Below are 13,302 nucleotides of genomic sequence, written 5' to 3'. Positions count from 1 at the left end.
TGCTATACCTGAATACTTTATTTGCATGCTTTGTTAAAGGTCGTCTCCCAGGTGCTTTGTCTCCATTTCTAAGCACTGCCCCCTAAATGTATATAAACTACAATGTATACCTGCCTTATTCAGACTTTTGATGACTGCAGCACGTTCTCAATAAAAAAACCCTGCTGAAGATACTCAAGAGTCTCCTGGTCTTCGCTTCTGAGTTTCCAACTGGGGAAAGACATATCATTTCAGTCTACATCTTGATTTTTATGTTTTTACATCCAGCATTTTAATGTCAATTAATAATAGCTAATTTAATACAACATCTAGCCCAGAGTCAGGGGTTGATTAATTTTACAATGTGTGGATATGTGATGTTTTCTAGGATGGCCCAGCTGGATGTGTTCTCTGAGCAGGAGCTGACCTGCTCCATCTGTCTGGATCTCTTCAGCGAGCCGGTCTCCACGCCATGCGGACACAACTTCTGCCAGGGCTGCATCGGGGGCTACTGGGCCTCCAGCCCCGTCTGCAGCTGCCCACTGTGCAAACGGGTGTTTGAGGAGCGTCCTGAGCTCAGCATCAACCGGGTGTTCGCACACATCGCCCAGAAATATAAAGAGATGCAGTACGACGGGCCTCCTCAACCGAAGCCAAGGCAAAAAGCTGTTATTACCGGAGCTTCTCTGGCTGACGCCGGCAAGATTTTATGTGACCTCTACAGCGGCAAGAAAAAGAAAGCCGTGCGTTCCTGTCTTACGTGCACTGCGTCGTACTGCGAGCTTCACGTGGTGCCACATCAGCAGATGCCGTTCTATGCCTCGCATCGACTGCTGGATCCTCAGGAGGCCCTGCGAGGCCGCACCTGCCCGGAGCACCACCGGAGCAGTAGCTGGAGGTCTACTGTCGCATGGATCAGAAGTGCATCTGTGCCATCTGCGTGCTGGAGGAGCACCGCACACACACCACAGTCTCAGTGCAGACAGAACGCGCTACCAAACAGGTAATGTGCAGATATATGCTTTCACTGCAACTACAAAACTACAAAGACAAGAGACAAGAAAGGATCATTCTGTTTTAGTGCTTAACAAAAAAACTGAGGGAAAGAGAGATTTTAGGTCTTACAGACTTCATTTTTTTTTCACCTTATAGAGACTCCTGGGGAAAACAGAACTGGACTTTCAGACATGTATTGACAAAAGAAATGCCCAGCTGGCTGAGCTGAAGAGCAAACTACACGCCTTGCAGGTATTTTAAATCTGTAGTCCAGCTTTACTGTCACTGCACAGTTTGCAGCATACAAGACGCATAAACATATATACTTGTATCATTGTTTTTAGAGCGTGTAAGCTATGTCTTTCACAGAGTTACGCTCGGGCTGAGCTGTCCGAGGTGGAGCAGGTGCTGTCTGACGTCACACTCTCAGTTAATCGCATCCGCAGCGAGCTGGGGGGCGGGATCGAGGAGAAGAGAGAGGCTGTGATTGGACAAGGACAAAGTATCGTCACCCAGCTTGAGTCAAAGTTAGCACAGCTGCAGGAGCGCAGGGGCCGGCTAGAGGTTTCAGACGACCATATCGGCTTCCTTCAGGTACAAAGATGCAGTCCTATAACAAACAGCCCAGATTCTCTCTGTGTGTGTTTTATCTCTTCTGTTATTATTTTTTTAACCACATTCAAGGCATCAAACACTGAATTATGGTCAAGTGCCTTGCATGTCTCTATTAAGACACTACGCTACATCCACAAACTAGGAACTCCATTACAAATGCTTGTTTTATGCTTCCATTATCATTATAATTTTTTTAGCTAAAATGTCTCCACAAATGTGTGTATTTGTAGAATAAAATTGACATTTTAATTCTTTGGATGCATCTGTAAAAGCAAAAAGTTATAACAAACCCTAACCTATCCCCAACCGTAGCCTAAATCTAGCCTCACAGAACAAGCAGATAAAAATAGTCACGATCATTTATTGCACAAAGTGACAAAAAAAAAGGTGCAACAAGACATGGTGCATCTCAAACCTTCTGATGCCGTACAAAATCTTCATGTGAGAAACTTTAAGTGAATTTCAAGGTTTGAACTGCTGCAAATGTTCATGCTCGATTAATGCAGTCACATATTCAAAAGATAAATCTTTTAGTATGATGCAATTGGTCACAAGACACACAGTCAAAGCTGGCATAACGCTAATGTCTGAATGTGTGGAGGACTGATCATTACAGTGGCTGGATCATTTTTGGGTCTTTTCCTCAAATACAGTGGCGTTCCTAGTTCTTATATATAAATATGCCAAGGGGAGTACCTTTAGGGTCTTAACAGTGTCTGTGCAGTCAGGATCACTGGGGGAAGGCATATTTAGATAGTTCACCAAAGCACAGATAGATCTGTCTATGTCCAGATCAGGGTCAACACAAGGTCTGTCCAGGCACTGATAAAATAGCTTCTTTACCTATTGTTATGATTTAGTTGATGACATTTTTGGTTTCTTGAAAAAGCAATAATCTAGACTGGAACTCGTCAGTAATGAATATCCACTGGAGGCTAATTGCATTTCAACCCAAGTGCATATTATTAACACGCATCAAAACAAAGAAACAGAACAAAGACTTGACTATAGTACACTAGACTAGACCTGAAAAATACTCAAGAGACAATGACAAAAACATGAGGGCATTCGAAATAATTTAAGACAAATAATTTAAGACCACAGGTCTTCACAAGATATAAAATTATCACACTACACTAAAGCACTTTTTATTTTACTTGACCATTTTTTTGTGTATGTGGTGCTACTCTCAGAATAATTATTTAGGGCAGAAAGGCGGACGAATGAGAGGCATAGGGGACCTTCAAAGATCTTTATCTGGGCCTGGCAGAGACAGCATGTGCTAAATAAGTGTCATCACTGTACATTTTAATAATGCGCCGGCATTAACATAAGGCATACAGTGTTTTATCTTCATGTTCTGTTTTTATGATGGCAGAGTTTTGCGGAAGCCAACAGTCCCTTGCAGGACTCAGATATGGACATGCTTGAGGTGGATGAGCTGACTCTGCGCTTCTCTCTTGGGGACGTGAAAGCAGCTTTAGGAGAGATCCGGGAAAGACTGGATGACATACGCTGTGGGGAAGTGCATTACCGAAACACTGCTGTGTGATTAATGCAGTAACACAGCATTTCACTGCATATACTGCTCAGGAACAGCATGACAAACACTTTATAACACTGTTCTGTCATTACTCCATAACTACACAGGAACAAATGAGTAACACAATATTAACAACACTCTAGTAACTAAGATTAACTAACAAGAAACTCTGATTAACAGATTAGTAAGTAATAGCACTCAGTTGAATGCAATAGTTCACTATTAGCAAATCAGTAACTTGTCATCCAGAGTACTACTAAAAACTACATAGTTTCATAATTATATATCGTTCATCTCAAAGAGGCACAAAATCACTTTCACAGACTTTTACATTAACTGTTCCTTCGTTCCCAACTCAATCCCAGCAGCTGAGTCCTGAACCATCTTCAAGAATCGGCTAAAAACACATCTCTTCATCTTTATTTGACCCTCTAACTCTAGCACTCTCTATTCTAATTCTATTCTTTTAAAACAAACACTCGCTTCTCTATTCTTTATCTATTCTATCTGTTTGATTCTTTTTATTTATTATACAATTAACAAAAAGCAAAGAAAAAGGGCCTCTAACACTAGCTTGCTCTGTACTTTTTATAATTTATCATTTCAAACAACCTTGCTGTGTGTACTACATTGAAGCTAACGGAGACTTGTCATAGCACTTGCATATCATTGCTCTTGTGTTGGTTTTGATTGCTTCTATTGTCCTCATTTGTAAATCTGCTAAAGGACTAAATGTAAATGTAGTAATTAATGTGAAACTAATCAAACTAATGCAGGATCATTTAAGATTTTAACTACTACTATAATTAACATTTAACCTCTTAGATAATCAATAGGTAATAGCAGCTTCATGATATAGGTACGCTGTAAATAACAGAACTATTTGCTACACTGTCTGTTTTCTGTGTTTTTAAGTCTTCTAGTTTCCTGTTTCCTTGTGTAGTCAGCTTGTAGTTTTTCTTCTAATCAGCCCATAATTGTTCCCAGTTTCTTCCCCTACTCTTGTGTATATATACCCATGTATTTCCCCTTGTGTTTGGTCAGTTGTTGTCAGTCAGATTTGTGCCAAATGTCCCATTTTTGTTTCTTTGAAGTCACTTGTTTCTTTCCCTATTGTTTTGCTCTTTTCCATTATTAAAACTGTGCAGATGTGCCATGACCCTTTGTTTGCCTGCCTGTCCTGTTGTTACTCTATTTACTATGTTTTTGTTTTAATTGTCTTTTAAAATGCAGTTTTGTGGGATTATACTCCTGCAGGGGTGTTTGAGAAGTATTTTGCATTTTCACATTATTTCTATAGTTTTTTTAGTAATTCTCTGGGAGGCATGAAGGAATAGTAGTTATTGATTAGCTAATAGCTAACTACCGTATTACTATTGCTTACATACGCTTTTATCAGAGTTTTCTGTGGTTAATAGTAGTTACTAGAGTGTTCTGTGTAGTTATTCATTAATTCATTAATGAAGAGAAGCTTATAAGAGTGTGCTTGTGTGATTTCTGTGAGAGTGTCATCATTAGCAGAGAGTGAGAGTATGATGAGCGTTCGGTCGAGGAAGAGGAAGGAGTGGTCACTGAAAGGTACAGGAAACACATCTGCACTACCTCTAGAAGAAACATTCATGATCTTCCTCTAACAGCTTTCATTTTGTGTTTTACAGATCTACGGAAATTAAAAATAGGTATGTATGTGCTTTAAGACATCTGTAAAAAACTAATTCAATGTCTTAAGCAGCAGGATTTTGAGGATGCAGGAGAATCAGGCTTTCTCTTCATTATATTACTTGATGACGAAATGCATCATGTTATGCAAACATAACATATAGAGGTATCATCAAAACAGATTCTTAGGCCCTTTAGTGATGATTTTGTCTACAGGCAACTCTTTCATGCAGCGATAATCAAAGGTGTCCCAATTTTGTACTTTTCTGTTCCAGTGTGCTTCAGATATCCTGATGATGCAGTTAATTAACTGAAAAAATGTGTAATGTGCAATGCATTCAGCTGTCACAGCTTTACTTTATTAGACAAGCATAGTATAGGTGCATATAGTTTATAGAGCATCATTGGGACACAGCACAGGGTTATGTCAAGTCACCTTTATTTCTATAGCGCTTTAAAGCTGCTTTGACATAATCTGTATACTGTATTAAACAGGAAAAGAAATGTTGATAATGCAGTAGGACGATCGAAAACAGTTAAATCAGTTAAAGTCAGTTCATAATTTAATTCAGTGAAGTCATCGTCCAGCTCAGTTCAGTTTATAGTATCTGTGCAATCAAGTCAACGATATCGCTGGAAATTGAGCAAATTTCATATACATACTATCATGCTAATTGATTTCATCTGATAGAGAGAGAGAGAGAGAGCTCAATTTAATTCACTGTTGATTCATTTCAATCCAGTAACAGTGTTGCAGACAGGACGTTTACTCATCACTGTCATTTGATTTGTGTTTCTTGTGTTATTGAGAGGACAGTTCACAGCTCATCCAAGTATTTTATGCACTGTTTAACAAAACGCACCGGCACCGGCACACACACACACACACACACACACGCATACAGACAGACACAGACACACACACACAGACACACAAACACACACAGTAAGTCATTTGTAATTTTAACAAGTGCAGTTTCTGTGCTATGGTGAGGCCTGAAACCTGACTGAAATTCTTCATAGAGATCATTTTTTTGCAAGAAGGAGCACAATTGAGCAGACACAACTTTTTCTACATTTTTTTAGAAAAAAAAAACAGACACACACACACACACACACACACACACACACACAGACACAGACACACACAGACACAGACACACACACACAGACTCACACACACACACACACACAAAAGGCAATAACCCAAATAATAGGTGTACCATTGTTTCTCTACAGAAATCTATTTTCAAAATTAATATTTAAATTAATTATTAAATTGTTTAACCGTCACTCATCAATACTATCCAAATAATGTTCCAGTATTGATGAGCTCACATATATTGATTTTAAAAGATGCAGGCTTTGATTTAGATCGGCTCTTTAATATAGAATATTTTCTGTCTTTTAGGCCACAAAAAGGTGAAAACCTATCTTGGTGAGTATTCTTGACTCCGGTTGCATTTCCTTCATATCCTCATTTTCTATAATATACTGTATATTATGTGCATGTTAAGCAAAGTCACGCCTGTCGTCTATTTTCAGTAGTTTTTTTAACTCTGAAACGGTATGATTAGTGAATTGGAGAGCTGATGAGCTGTGCGTGTGTTTCCAGAGGAGGTAACGCTGAATCCGACCACAGCGTACCCGTTCCTGATCCTCTCGGACGACCGCAAGCAGCTGAAGCGCGGCGAGAAGCTGCAGTTCTACAGGAACAACTCGCAGCGCTTCGACGTTTGGTCCTGTGTGCCCGCCAAAGACGGCTACGACTCCGGAAGACACTACTGGGAGGTAATGCTTTAGACCAGGGCTTCTCAAAGTCTACATAATCACAAGTCTCCAAATCTGAACTTTCATCAACGTCAAAGGTCCAGAACAATTGTATTTAATAAACATGCATAACAAATCAACACAATCTTTTAATAAAATAAATCGTCAACAGCTGGTCTATAATAATACAGTAGCTTACATCAGATCAGGCAGGACATCCAGATGCTCAGATCATTCATCCACCACAAATATGGCTTATCATCTGAAATATGTAAGTATTAGAAACTTTACATGGCCGCTCAATCTAATGTTAACCTAAAGAACTGTCAGTGCACTGCAGGACAGACCACTCTTAAAATACTCCGTCATTTTTGGTCATACAGAAAGATGTATAGAGTAATACATCTTTCAAATCTGTAAAGACGTGTGCACTCACAATAACAACAAAGCGCACTTTTGTAAAATAATGAACAGGATGCGCTTTCTGCCGTCTCGGTCTCTGTGAACTTGAGCGCGAAACTCCGTGTATATCTTTGCCTTACAGACATTAAACATATATCTATAGAGTGAAATGTCTTTCAAATGAACCAGTTCAAATGGAAAACAAATATTCTCAGATTATGTAATCCGTGTGAAACATGCATACAGGAGGATCACTAGATGACTTCATCTCTTAAACCAAGAACAAAGAAAGCACTTGTTTATCAGTGAATTATTCAAATGTTAATGCAGTCTTCTTACTGTTTTTCATAATCATTACTTCTGCCGGTGTGCTGTGGCAAGATTTATGCGTGCGCTTGAGCGCTTATTAGGCAAGGAACGATTTATTTATCGTTCATCAGCTGGAAAAAAATTGTTCTGAAATTATTCCAACAATATCGTTTCTCTGTGCCTTTATCGTTATAGCTGTGGTGTGAACTCTGCAAGTCTTTAATATTCAGAACGATTTTTAGAACCATATCTTTATAATTTTCTTCCTTGACTCCTTGGTGTGAACGGGGCCTTTTGGGAAATCTATTTGTGACGGCCAGTTTTGATATTGTGTCGAGCTGCCACAAATAAATCAATGTAGGCCTATATGGGAAACACTGGACACTGCTATAAGTCTAATGACCATATTCTAACTGATAGCAAAAACATTAAAAACTCATATTACACAGTGGTGAAGTGTCACGATTATCACTGGATGTCATCACAACAATGTCACACGGAAAACTTTAAATATCTCGCCTTCGCTTTCATTTCAGATGATCTCCAGAAAGACACAAAAAACTAAATAAACGATTTACAAGTTGAACATGCGTTTATCAAAGTAGGAAATATAATTAGTGCTTTTGTAATTCGAAATGGAGGCGGGTCCAGATCCGGACTTTGAGAAGTGCTGCTTTAGACACTGATGGTCTAGAGTCGGCCCCGAGGAAGGGTCTGTTTGACATGACCCCTGCTATCGGCTACTACGCGCTGTGGTGGAGCGGCAACCATTTACACGCTCTGACCGCGCCGCCCCTCGCCAAGGTCAAAGTCACGGGTCGCCTGCGCCGTATAGGCATCTATCTGGACTGTGAGGAGGGTCAGCTGGTCTTCTTCAATGCCAAGACAGGATCTGAGGTGTATTCATTCACAGTGGCGTTCTCAGAGAAACTGTTCCCGCTGTTCGGCACGGGTGATAAAGACGTGCCGCTGATGCTGATATCTCCGTTTCCCAGCCTCCCAGAATGAGAGTGTGTGAAGAGCAAAGGCTGCTCATCTTTGCAGGGAATGAGTTCAGGACAATGGAAAGAGAGTTGGTTTACCTGCTCAGCTTTTAGGGAATGCGTAAAGTGAAATGAAGTTAAAATCTCACACTCGCCACAGAGGATCAGCTGATTTGTGAAAGATGTTATGCCAGATTGTTCAAATGTTTGGAATCACTAAGACAGTTTTTATGTTTTGAATGATAGCATCAGAGAAATAACACAAGTGTTGGGTTACCATGAAAAAACTAAACAAAAAAAACAAACCATGAAGTGTTTCATTCACACGTCAGTAATATACCTACATCTATTCCATTTTATCTATCATTATCTTATTTAAATGCATCAATCGCCATTGTAACGGCCACAAATACCAATGTGCCTTTAAGAGAACTTCTGTTGTTGTATGTTGTTATGGTACGTATGCACGCATGTTGTTGTGAGCGCGCACGTACAGAGAGTGAAGAAGGATGGTCGCTCTACCGCTGTGTACTGCATAACGTGTTCATCCCCTTATTTTTGTGACGGGACCAGAGTGTTCTGTTTCTATTCTGCACTCGCTCTTTTACATGTGTGTGAGACGAGTATGCTGATGAAGAAACTACCATAAAGGCTCGTGGGACAACCAGCTGACTGCCTCGAGTTTTCATTTTCTCTCCCTCAGCTTTCTGTTTTTCTCCGGGTAGACTCTAACTCTCTGGCCCGCGTTACAAATTGGCGCCCGAACAACTGGATTCTTTTCTTTTTTTTTTTTTTGGAAGAGGATTTTCGTTGTGGGAGGTTTTGTTGCGCTGCAGCCGCCAGACCGTGCTGACTAGCTTGCTAACTAGGGGGACCATGCGGTTGGTGCGTGTCTGATTTTCGAGTACTGTTTATGCGCTTCCTTGACTGTTTGTTTATATTCATGGATCGCACGACTATTGACTGGTTTGAGAGTTTACGCTACCTTTTCGATATTTTTCAATGGCTGAACTGTAATTGAGAACTGAAGTGTATCGCACTTAGTCAGCATATGACAGAACGAGACTGAATTTTTTTTTCTTTCTTCTTCGCTCATCGGGCGTTGGTGTGACAAATATCAGTGCGGTACATTTATGTGAAAATTGAGGACAGGGAAAGGAACTGAGCAGGTGGTATATAACAGTTTTTCACCTCTCCTCTTCTCGAGTTTTGGACCGTGCACACCTGTTCATTTCAAAGGCACGGGGGACTAAGGTTTTTTTTTTTTTTTAAAAAAAGGAAAAGAGGACGGAAAATTTGCGCGGACACTGGGTAAATTTTAGCTTTGTCTTTGGTGTAATTCGAGAGTGTTTCACTATTTATTTTTTCTGAAGTATCGAATTGTATTACAGTGCTGTGAGAATATCTCTGACTGCTGTAAAAGAGAGGAAAAAGGTTTATGTTGAGACATTACAGGAAAATATTGCTGATTATTTACTGTGGGTGTGTATAAGCAACTTTTTGTTGAACTGTTATTGCTTTTGACTCTAATATTTGAGACATTTGCTGTTTTCCCATTTCTTTGTTTCAGTTGAATAATTGACTGTATTTTTGTACAAAATGGCTACTCACCCTGACTTTCAGTTTGACCTTACTGACTGGCCCACTGTCGATGACTCCTGTCCACAGCAGGGGGTGTCGCAACATTCTGTTGGTGACTTAAGGGCTCAAGTACAGCTGTTACAAGCAGAAGTAGCAGTGTTGCAACGGTGTGTTCGTGATTCGATTGACCTACAAAGAGGCATGTTGGATCGCCTGGAGCCACTGCCGACTTTTGTCGCTCACATGTTGGGTGAGTTTCGTAAGTTAAAGATCCCTCCACCCCAACAAGAGTAAATAGACTTGATACGGAAGCATGTGCTTGAAAAATACTGAGTCGCCCTTTATAGCACACCCGTACCATCAGTCATGGATCTTCTTTTACGGGCTCATGAGCTTCATGCAGTCCTTGGTCCAAGTGTTGGGTGTCCACTTCAGACACAGGCTAGCAGTGCGCCCGCCAGAGAGGTGCACTGTTTCAAATGCTCCTTGCCTGGATTCACCACTCGTACTTGCCCAAACTGTAGTTTAAAGGCGAAGCCACGTTTGCACCCAACGGAGCCTCAGGAACTACAGGAAGATGCCGTCAGTAGAGTGCTTGAAATGGGAAGGACGGATGGCTCTGACCAGGCCATTCGGGAAGGAAGAGTAGTTTCCGACTTCAACCAGAGGGGAAACTTCAGGGGACGGAGGACGTTCAGACGGGGCAATCCTCCCTCCAGGAAGTAAATGTGCCTCGCTTGCCTGATGCTTTCATAACGGATCAGCCTACTTTGTGTCATGTGGAGGATGTAGTTTCTACGTCATATTGGAACACTCCGTTCAGAGTGAAGGTTAATCTTTATGGACAAGCCTTTGACGCAACTCTTGACACTGGGGCATCCCTATCTGCGATGAAATCAGTGGTTGTCCGGAGTATTCCTGAGGGGACACGCGGATGAAACCGTGGTCTGCTCCTCCTATTCAGCTTGCAGATGGAGCATCCTGCTGCCCGTTAGGTATAATTTGGTTGTCATTGGGTTTTATGAGTCAACGCTTCTATCATCGCTTTGCTGTTCTTCAGAGTCTTTCTTCTCCTGTCGTTCTGGGAATGGATTTTATGTTGAGATCTTCAGTCTCTCTTCATGTGCCTTCCAGAACAGTGGTCCTTGGGGATGGGAAAGAGCCTCGTGAGGAGTTAGAGGGTGCAGATTTGATGCCTAATCCTGGTTTGTCGTGCTTGGGAGTCAGTTCTTCGGCCCTTGCTGAAAAAGTTGGGGAGGCATCTCTAAATAATGAACAAAAAGGAAAAATGACAGAGCTTCTTGAGACTTTCAGTGGATTGTTTGACGGACATTTGGGACACACTTCTCTTGTAGAGCATGAGATCATTACTGGTGATGCAAAACCAGTTCACCTTGCCCCTTACCGCACTTCTCCTGCTAAAAAGGAGCTCATTGAGTCCCAGATCAAGGATATGTTAAGAGAGGGAATAATTGAACCTGCCTCTGGTCCCTGGGCCGCTCCAGTCGTAATCGTCCCAAAACAATCAGGAGAGCCCAGGTTCTGTGTTGATTATCGTGCGCTCAATAAGCTCACGGTAAAGGACTCTTATCCTCTCCCGAGGATTGATGAATCGCTCGACTTTCTGGCTAGAGGAACCTTCATCTCCACTATTGACTTGGCCAGAGGCTACTGGCAAGTGGCGGTGGCAGAGAACTCGAAGCCTATGACTGCGTTCATTTCCCACTGCGGGTTATTCCAGTTTCGAGTCTTACCTTTTGGATTGTGCAACGCCCCCGCCACATTCCAAAGGCTGATGAACTCTGTCCTTGCGGGTCTCATTTATAAGTCGTGTGCCGTCTACTTGGACGATATTGTCGTGGCATCGCCTACTTTTGAGCAGCACCTTATTGACTTGAGAGAAGTTCTTACCAGGCTGGAATCTGCGGGGCTGTCTGTAAAGCTGGAAAAGTGCCAGTTCTGCAGGAGCGAGCTCACTTTTCTCGGTTACAGTATCACTGCAGAAGGTATCCTGCCAAATGAGGGAAAAGTGAGGGCTGTGACTGATTTCAAAACTCCTACTTGCGTAAAACAAGTCAGGCAGTTTCTAGGACTAACCAGCTACTACAGACGTTTTATCAATGATTATGCACGCCATGCTGAGCCACTCTTTGCGCTTACTAGGACGGATGTTCCCTTTGTCTGGTCCAGTGAATGTCAGGCAGCCATGGAATTTCTTAAAGGCAGGCTGACTTCTGCACCTGTTTTGAGGTTTCCGGACTTTTCATTACCTTTCTTTGTCCATACGGATGCGTGTGACGTTGGGCTTGGTGCTGCCCTCATGCAGAGGGACAACAACGGCAGGGATGTCTTAGTAGCCTACGCGAGTCGTGCCCTTCATAAGTCTGAGAGACCGTATTCTACTCCGGAAAAAGAATGTTTGGCCGTCATATGGGCTCTTGAACATTTCCGGCCGTATATAGAGGGTCTTCACATTACAATTTTTTCAGACCACAGCAGCCTGAGATGGCTGATGTCTCGCCCAAACCTCTCTGGCCGGCTGGCTAGATGGTCTCTCCGATTACAGGATTTTGACTTTGACATTGTTCATAAGCCTGGGACAAGCAATCAAGTGCCAGATGCTCTTTCTCGTAACCCTGTTCCTTCCTGTGAGTCACCTGTGGGAATTCTCCCTGATTATGCCATTATTAGGGGTCTTGACCTGCGTACTTTACCCCCTGTGATTTTTTTCGGATCGGGAGCACCTCAGGCAAATGCAACTTAATGATCCAGATACGGGAAAACTTCTGCGGATGTTGGAAGGACAAGATGAGAATTGTGATGGGTTGTCTCAGTATGTGATCCAGGATGGACTTCTGTACTTCGTGGATGACAAAGTGTCCTGTAATCTTCACCCCATGAAACGCCTTAAACTGTATGCTCCCACGGCTATGAAAAGGAGTTTAATGGAATATTACCATGATCATCCAATGGCTGGACACTTGGGGATGACGAAAACGATAGCGAGACTGAAGCTTTGTTTTTACTGGCCAAGGTTATCGTCCGATGCTAAGCAGTATGTAGCCTCCTGTGCTGTATGGCAATTCACAAAACCGAGCCAGAGGAAACCAGCGGGGTTTATGATTCCCATCCGCCCGCAAAAACCTTGGGAGTATACAGGGGTGGACTTCGTAGGGCCCTTGCCGCGCACACCCTGCGGGAATGCGTATGTCCTAGTCTTCGTGGACTATTTTTCAAAGTGGGTGGAGGTTAGTGCGGTGAAAGAAGCAACGGCCCGAGTCGCCGCCAGCAAACTGATGAGTGAGGTTTTTGCACGGCACGGTGTGCCTACCAATCTGATTTCAGACAGAGGATCTCCATTTGTCAGTGAACTCTTCAATCACGTACTCACCACCCTGGGGTCAGAACATAGACTTACGACTGCGTACCACCCCCAAACGAATGCGACGGAGAGGGTGAATCATT

The 13,302-nt window shown here is 42.2% G+C and overlaps 1 pseudogene across 1 annotated transcript; it reads left to right on the top strand.

Annotated features, from left to right (window-relative positions):
- The first annotated feature begins 368 nt into the window (after window positions 1-368).
- On the top strand, window positions 369-8,281 carry LOC306847013 (E3 ubiquitin-protein ligase TRIM39-like; annotated as a pseudogene). Its single transcript has 9 exons — window positions 369-982; window positions 1,132-1,227; window positions 1,345-1,569; window positions 2,969-3,138; window positions 4,638-4,711; window positions 4,792-4,812; window positions 6,204-6,230; window positions 6,408-6,583; window positions 7,925-8,281. The product of its transcript is annotated as an E3 ubiquitin-protein ligase TRIM39-like (transcript).
- The last annotated feature ends 5,021 nt before the right edge of the window (window positions 8,282-13,302 follow it).

This window comes from Barbus barbus, assembly GCF_936440315.1.
Source record: "Barbus barbus genome assembly, chromosome: 27".
Taxonomy (NCBI): Eukaryota; Metazoa; Chordata; class Actinopteri; order Cypriniformes; family Cyprinidae; genus Barbus; species Barbus barbus.
Note: the sequence above shows the minus strand (reverse complement) of the source record. Positions and strands in the feature narration are given on the sequence as shown.